The sequence below is a fragment of the Saccoglossus kowalevskii genome, chromosome 12 (genome assembly GCF_978046115.1).
Source record: "Saccoglossus kowalevskii chromosome 12, keSacKowa6.1, whole genome shotgun sequence".
Classification (NCBI taxonomy): domain Eukaryota; kingdom Metazoa; phylum Hemichordata; class Enteropneusta; family Harrimaniidae; genus Saccoglossus; species Saccoglossus kowalevskii.
In genome coordinates this window covers 24,943,282-24,951,710 of record NC_140652.1, presented here as the reverse complement: position 1 = coordinate 24,951,710, position 8,429 = coordinate 24,943,282, and positions in this window count along the sequence as shown.

The window sequence follows — 8,429 nt, the reverse complement described above, 5'->3', positions numbered from 1 at the left end:
TTGCTGACAATTCATATGTCAGTAAACGTAACAACACCAACTGATGAACATAATCATTACGGTATACCATTAGACTTAAATTCGTATTTAAATAAGTAGTAAGACGCTTGTGTTCCCATTAGATATTTAACTCCATAAAAAATACGAGTTTAAGTTGGACATTAACGTAGGTAGCTTAAGCTTGTAGTGTTTTACAATGTGCTAATCAATGCTCTTTACATCCGCCCCTGGATGACGATGCGGCTGAATGAAGTGATTTAAATGTGGACGACACTAAAGGAAATTGAAGTAAAGATACATCTAACTGCAGAAAATCGCTTTACAATGATGGTATCTGCGCAGCACGCTCTCGTAGCGGTTAAGCATTCAACATGTCCTAATGATAGTGACGCCAACAAAATTGATACAAGATTTATACGCAATCCTCTAATGTGCAATAAATATGAATCCCATTTCGTCTGAACAGTTGGTTCCTTTCGTGTTTGTGACAGAAATTCATGTACGAATACGTATTAGATGAACAAAATATATGCATAACCAACGGGGATTCGGATCACATAATAACTCATGAATGACCCTACAATATCAGATTTGTTAATCGAGTGTAGTTATTTTCATTTCAATCGAGGATTTGATAAGGAATAAATGAAAACTACTACAGAGTGTAATAAATCTGATATTCCAGGGTCACAAATTCGTTATCCTGTTTATCCCATGTATGGAGGAGATATAGAAAATTATTATACAGATAACTGCAGCTTAACACGAAATATAAGATAACAGATCCGTGTATAAGTACATATAAAATGTGCTAATACCAGGGCGCAATTGTATCAATATCTATGCACAATTGAACATTTTAAATTAGTCTCACTGCGGAAACCAATTGTTATCGAGATGACAATCATAATATCCGAGCATAAATATAATTTATACTCAATATATTCTGGCTTTAGACCTGTGAGTTGAATTACGCTGCATTTTAGTCTGCATTATTATACATATTTAACTCGCATTATAAAACGGAAACCGGTCTAATGCTCAAATAGCATAGAATTCCATACGCTCGTGATCTCGTGGATATATGGTAACCTGAAATGTTATGCTTGACTGAACTGATAACAGCAGTTTTAATAAAAAAAAATATCAGACATTGCGCCATATTATCAACATACGCTGAGTATAGCAACGAATAATACTATTCCGTATTTCGTTACTTGGCTATGTTTAATCATATTCTGCGCAAAAAGCTGTGATAATGTCTCGTCTCAAACCCGGTATATAATTAATAATGTGAGAATTAGTCCACCGATTGTTTGTTTTTTAGACACTGTCTATTTGTTTTATACAGGAAAAGAAATATTAAATATACAATACGTATAACATGAACATGCAATAGCAAATTTCTTAGACCACAATTAAAACACATTATACCATTACCACACTAAGAGTAATTGTACACTAAGAGTAATTGTTCAATAGTTCTATATATCACCAAGTACATCAAAAGACACCACGAATAAAATGTTAACTCTATTATGTCGCTAGACCGTTTTTTTTTTCAGATATATTCTTGCCAGTAGTAATATCCCAAAAGAACACAACCTGGTATTTTCACTCTATTTTGTACATTCCCAAACTCTGCATGATGAAATAAAATTTCTATTCCATTATTTTCATTCATCCTGTAACATCAAAATGACGCAATATATGCAAAAAATAAAGAAAATTACATTATTTTCACTTTCGATTAGCACTCTAAAACAACAACAACAACCGAGTTTCACTTTCAGTTTTATCGTCGATACAATAACTATCTTTCATCGTCCCAATATAATTGTCCAACACTTTCTGTCTGAAACACATCATTTGAAACGTGTCTGAATATAGCATGGTTTGGTGATGTATTTTTCACAGCCAATCAGTCAAGACAAATCATCTTTCAGATCATGAATACGTATATAATACGAGACTATAGAAATGTAATTAGACTGTTGTGTAGCATATGTCAACGCTAGTGTGGAGCATGCTGTGAATTTGTGTGTTCCTTTGCTATTTTGAGGCTGCATTGAGGTTGAATTTTCATCTTCAGTACATCATATTTGCTTTATTCGACGGCGATCATGTGACTTACAAACACAGATTTTGTATTTTTCAATACGCAATTTTAACTTGTTTTGCTGGAAATGCGTTGTAAAAATGCAAAAAAAGATAATAATCGTTCAAGATGTGAGTGGGACCATGTTTTGCATTTTGTGTATTATTACCTTATTAGGAGAATTCCTCGACAGTATTTTTTTTTTGAATTAACTATCTAGCGGAAGCGATTTCGTACTGCCTGAATGCGAACTTTACGGGATTCTCCTGTTGATATTATTTCTATATCTCTCAGTGACATGGTTAGTATTTCCGCCGCGCTGTGTATGATGTAAACAAAGGAAAGCGTTTAAAATCATAATCCTAATCACACCAGTTTTATGGGTTCAGTAGCACTCGTTCTACATTGTCAACTGTCAGTGCAGTCAATAAACGCTCAATTTGGGATTTTTTTTCAGTGCACTCAATCCGCTGCATCTGGCCGGTTACACGACTCGCTATCCGAATCATCACTTCAATTTGCTGCATGTTATCATGTGAACGTGTTAGACAATACTAATCACAATTCCCTTTTGAATAACCGCGTCTGGATTATGTTTTCAACAATGTGTACGAATCGAAATTAACCATGGAAGGCTAGATGATTGAACATTACTTCTTTCTAATCAATATTATTATATCTTTTGAGATAAATCCTAAATAGTTACACGGATCACACTTCTTCAATTCGGTTTGAAGATATCAAAGCCCCCGCGTTTGTTGCATTGAAACGTGCTCGTATGGTTAATTATCCCAGGTTACGTCACACAGATTATCAACTGCGTAATTATCGTTCATTGTGTGGACAAATTGTAATAAATGTTTTTTGAAAAATACCGTCCTGACCATCAGGTTGATATGGCGTCCATAACAAACGCTGAACTGTATTAATAATGTTCGATATTCTTACTTTAAAGCACATTCGCTGTTCGAATAATTACTAGTGGCCGGTATCATGTTTCTTGCCGGGTGAAATTCTGAGATTAGCTGGTGTGACACTAGTGGTCAGAATGTAGTTTTAATGACGCGCGTTGTAGGTCCTGGAAGGTTTAATCGTAGTTCACTCACATACTGTTAGTAGTTATATATTCCTAGTGAACTACATTAGGTTTTAACACACACAAAATCACTACTATAATGTTTATAACAGGATAATATTGTTTTTGTTAAAAAGGTATGAAATATTAAAAGTAGATATCCTTCATATTTTGGAGATCATTTTCTCTTAATCAAACGTACCTAATATATATATCTGGCCTGTGATGTTTGCAAATCTAACTTAATTTAAGGAAGATATTTAAATTCATGATCTGTTCTAAATTTATCATTTTTCATGCAACACTGTATGGTGTGGATATTACTCGGAGAGTTTTACATCACAAATTTGTAATTAGTAAAACTGTACATTTAAGCAGAACGTATGCAAGTCTTACGAGGTAAAGTCGTAAAAGGGAATGACACATTCAAAACAACATGTCTAGGTGAATCGCAAATCATGTTGTTCAAATTATTGTTTAATTGTGTGTTTACGTATGTGTTAACCGTAATAACACTAGAGATATGTATCATTACCATGGGAGATTCAAGCTGGCCATATTGAATTGCATCACTTTATATATGCTTTATTCATGAACGACGAATCGTTATTCATTCATTATGTTTGGTTTTAAAATCCATGGCAACCTTGTGCGACTGGGTGAAATTTCTTCGATCAGACAGGGACTCGTTTGTTTGCGTCTGTAATTTAACTACTGGAACTGCATTATATGAATACGTGTCACCATTCTTAATATTATAAATTTGTGTCTGTTTTGCATTCTTGTTTTAATTTTGCAAATATTTTTGCGAGATTGGGTATATACAAAGTTTTCCTTTTAACATGACATCATCATGAATATTACAATTAAGTTTTTAGGAGCTATAAATGAAAATTTTATAAGTTTAGAACGACCTCGCGATGCTATAATGGGAATTATAATACTATTCCACATTTCTTATTGGTATACACTTTGATTATTACGAGAAGGATTTAGCGCACATATTCCACCACTTTATAACACACTACACGCACAAATGGTCAATATTGTTCCAACACATTAATTATTAACGATTGCACTCAAATACAGATACCGGTGTATTGCCTGAATTGTATAAACTTGTTTCAGTGAACAACATTTGACAGACAATTTACGCCTAGAGAAAATGTGTTGTATGATAACGTGGCAATGCAAGTCGCAAATATATAACATTATAATTATACATCTGCCACCATAACGGCATAAGTTACAGCGTGTCGTAATTTTGCGGTATTTTTACGGGGTATTTTCATCCTACCATATTAGGAAATGCGAATTCCAAATATGGAATGATTACGCGAGTAAGCGTCCTCTAATAATAAAAACAAATATGGATGTCACCATATCCTTGGAAGGAAAGGATGTATAATAATAAGGTTATTACGAGGATACCTCAAAGTATGCACTCAGACAGTACGCCGTCGCATCGACCTCCACTGCGCGTCGATCGATACTTCCGTTGTACTGTCTTCGTGACACTTTGAGGTATCCTCGTAATAACCTCATTATTAAAATTCAAGATTATGTAAATGAATCTTTTTATTATACGAATTTAAATGGTGATTGCTCGTTTTTTTTTTAAATGAACATTCATGTGTTCACTGTCATTTCCGGAGCATTACTGGTGTCGGAAGTGGTGATGCACCCAATGCTTCAACATGTTTTATATCCGAGACCAGGCCAAGATTAACAATGAAAGCTACATTCACGTGATTATTATCTACGAAATATAACTGCAGTTGCGGCACAGTCTCATTTTATACTGCTTTCTCGACTGAAAACACCATTACCTTAATTATTCAATTAATCTTCACATTGTCGATTTCACCCACGTCCTTTTTGTATTTCTACTTCTCAGGTAGTTAATCTACGTAAGTAGCAGGTACGTATAGATGGTAAACCCTGCCAATCCATAGTGTACATGTTCACCATACGACGTTTCTGAATAACGAGTAACATCAGCCTACACTGGACTATATCAGCATTTTTTTCTTTTCCTGTTATGAACATTGCTCAATATTCCCCATCAGACAAATAATAAACATTCTTTTTTTTCAATGTAGCACGTGAAACATTATGACGCTCAAAGAGAATTTGTTGCGACAGTGAATCACAGGTGATTTACAACAGTACGGTAAAATGCAATAGTATTGTGTCTTATCAAATACCGAATATCAACCTGCACATATATGCAGTCTACTTGTCAGTGTGTGTACGATATCATCCGATACATTAGTTTAACAATCTTCTAATCCAAGTCACACTATCCCCACACATAAATGTACCAGTCATTATTATCTGACTCGCATGATGTATGTTCTTAGCCAATGAAAATGATAATGGTTATTTTTAAATAACATTACTTATCCGTATATCGAATATTTGCCCTTGCCTAGTACGTGTACACATCCAATTATTTGTATATCCAGTAGCACTGGGCCAGGTACAGCGTGTATTCAACGTCATGCACCATCTACCCGGCTCATATAAAATATTACATTGCTCTGAAAATGGCTTCAGTTGAATTCCACCTATAGGCACGTCTCTAATCGTATATGCTAGGTAGATGTTTACATACAATGTTTATATGAAAAACTCGCGCTTCGATTATGGGGAAAATAAAAATGAATTTTGATCACCCTCATGTTATATATTTTTATTTCATTGGTCTATTCATGATCTTTATGAAATATTTCTTTTAAATGCTGATTTCTGTTATAGGTTTCAGTCGGGGAGTGAGTGGAAATTAAGACAATTAAAAATTAAGACAATTTACGCATTTATTATTGAGTGGGGTTTTAATAATAATCGCATGGGTAGAAATTTAAAGCAGCTAAATTGGGTGATTTAAGTATAAAGCTTGGGTCCTGTATATCTTATTGTCTAACATCTCACAGGAAATTATGAATATCTGTTCCAGTGGTGTACTTTGAGAATGGCCAATCCATACCCTGCGTATAATTAAAACTGTTAATTATAAAGACACAGGTTGTGTGTTTAAGTGTGTCAATCGTTTTTTTTTTTTAAATCTATGTCACGTGCAGAAAGTTCAAAATCTGTATAGGTTCATGTTTGTTCAAAACACTCATTACTTAGCAGGGTAGAATGGTCATGACGGATATGTTATAATGATGTAAACCCGGCGTATCCATGCGTCCGACAATACTTTCTCCCACCCAGTAATGAAGTGTGTGTTTCCGATTTTCTCCAATAAAAAGATGTCCATGACTTTTACAAAGCTACCTGACAACTTTCTTTTCAATCACCTTCAGAGGAATCAGTCACCGATATATTGGAGATCAGCGAATCAAAATCTGTAATCACCATAATAATATTTGACATTAATCGTTATTTAGATTTAAGATTAGCCACATGTCTTGTATATATAATAATAGAAAAAAGTGTAAAGTCATAACATTGCTGCGAGCATAAAAAACGCTATAACGGTTGTATTAATATGGAAACTGAACAGAATGAATTTAATAAAGCGTACCCACTGATGCATAGCTTATATTTTCAATGGTTGCCTACTGTTCTATACTGTGTTTGTGATCAATACGATATAGAATAACTTCATTTCCAAATTTCGCCGAGTTCTACATATTTTGATTGATAGAATGATTGAGTTGAAAGCGCGATGAACTGAAAGGTTATGGTGTTTGCTACTGTGTGCATATGCTGGAAAACGTGTCTGTCATTGCGTTAGCTTTCTATTTATCGCCAATCATTTTCATCTAGCGTTCGTTTGAGTTATAAGACTATAATAATATAGCTGCTGACGCTGATGCAGTGTGAGGTTGATGACGAGCTTACCGATAAATATTCTGCTTGTTGTACGTTATTATAATCATCGGACTACTGTGCGATGGCTTAATATGTTGAAATCATCTTGTAGTTCTTTCGGATGTGGGATGAAGATGACTTTGAAAAATGTCCATGGTCACGTATTGAAGATTTGGAACCTTTGCAACTCTATATACACATATTAAGCCTGCAATTTTGTATATTGGACGTAACTAGTCGGGATGGCCGACACTGTGACAAATTGGCCGCCCATATATTACTCTTCCGCGTGATATTGATCAATTGATGACAATCGAATGACGTCATAATTCAAAGTTATTGATACATTTTCACGATAAACATTTTATCAAACATTTTATCATATACCGATGCGACTATTAAAGTTATCAAATTATCTCATGGATGCTGCTGATCTCGGATATAGAAGGATATTGATCAATGTATATTCCTCGATGCCGCCAATTATTTTCTGACTGGATAGAATGGCCAGATTGTAGAAATGGTGACTGTGAGTAATGAGCCGTGCAATAATCGTCACATTTGTCACACACAAACTGTCAGTTTCTTCTTTCGGGATAAAAATATTTATCATGTGTAATGAATCTTGACAGACGTTTATACTTGCTTGCCAATAGGAAAACATTAATGTGCTGGTATGAAACGTTCTACATCGCAGATTCCTTTTAAATTAACTATGTTGATGCGCTGAAGTGATTAAATGAAGTCCGTAATGTAGCTGATGTTTTATTAGGCAATACTAAGTCCATCAAACAATACTGAAAGAAACTATTTCGAAGCTAATAAATGATTGAATACATTTGCCTTTAATTAATAATCATTCCCAATGAAACTTGAGAAGAATACAAAACCCTGTGCAAAATATTGTCTCAAATTTCGGTGAGACAGAATATGGTGGTGAAAAGGTTAATGAAAATAAAGTTGTCCTCTCGTGTACTCTGTTTGAATATACCCGTTCGATCAATTGATTATTCGGATGAATCGGGGATACATCATTATAAACTAGCATTAAAGAAAGCAGTAGTTGTGCATTGATCTATTTCCTTTCACAACAAACTACCATGTCATTTGTTAAATGTGTATGTTTTTCATTGTAACGTCCGCAGAGAGACCCGGTTTGTGCGTCAAAATAGTTTTCGTATGTTTATGCTCGGTGAAAATCTTCGCTGTAACAACAATGGAATAATAATAGTGCAAATGGCTGCGTGGCCCAACAAAAACAAGTGAAAGATTCTATACGTGTTCAATAAATTTGAAATTGGTATATTATTTATATATGGATATATGTCCCATATATCCGTTTCGCAAATTTAAACGCAAAAAAGAATACTCCTTTTGTGAGCGACTGTTCAAGACCAAGTGAAATGTAAATTTGCATAAATCTTCTTCGTTTTA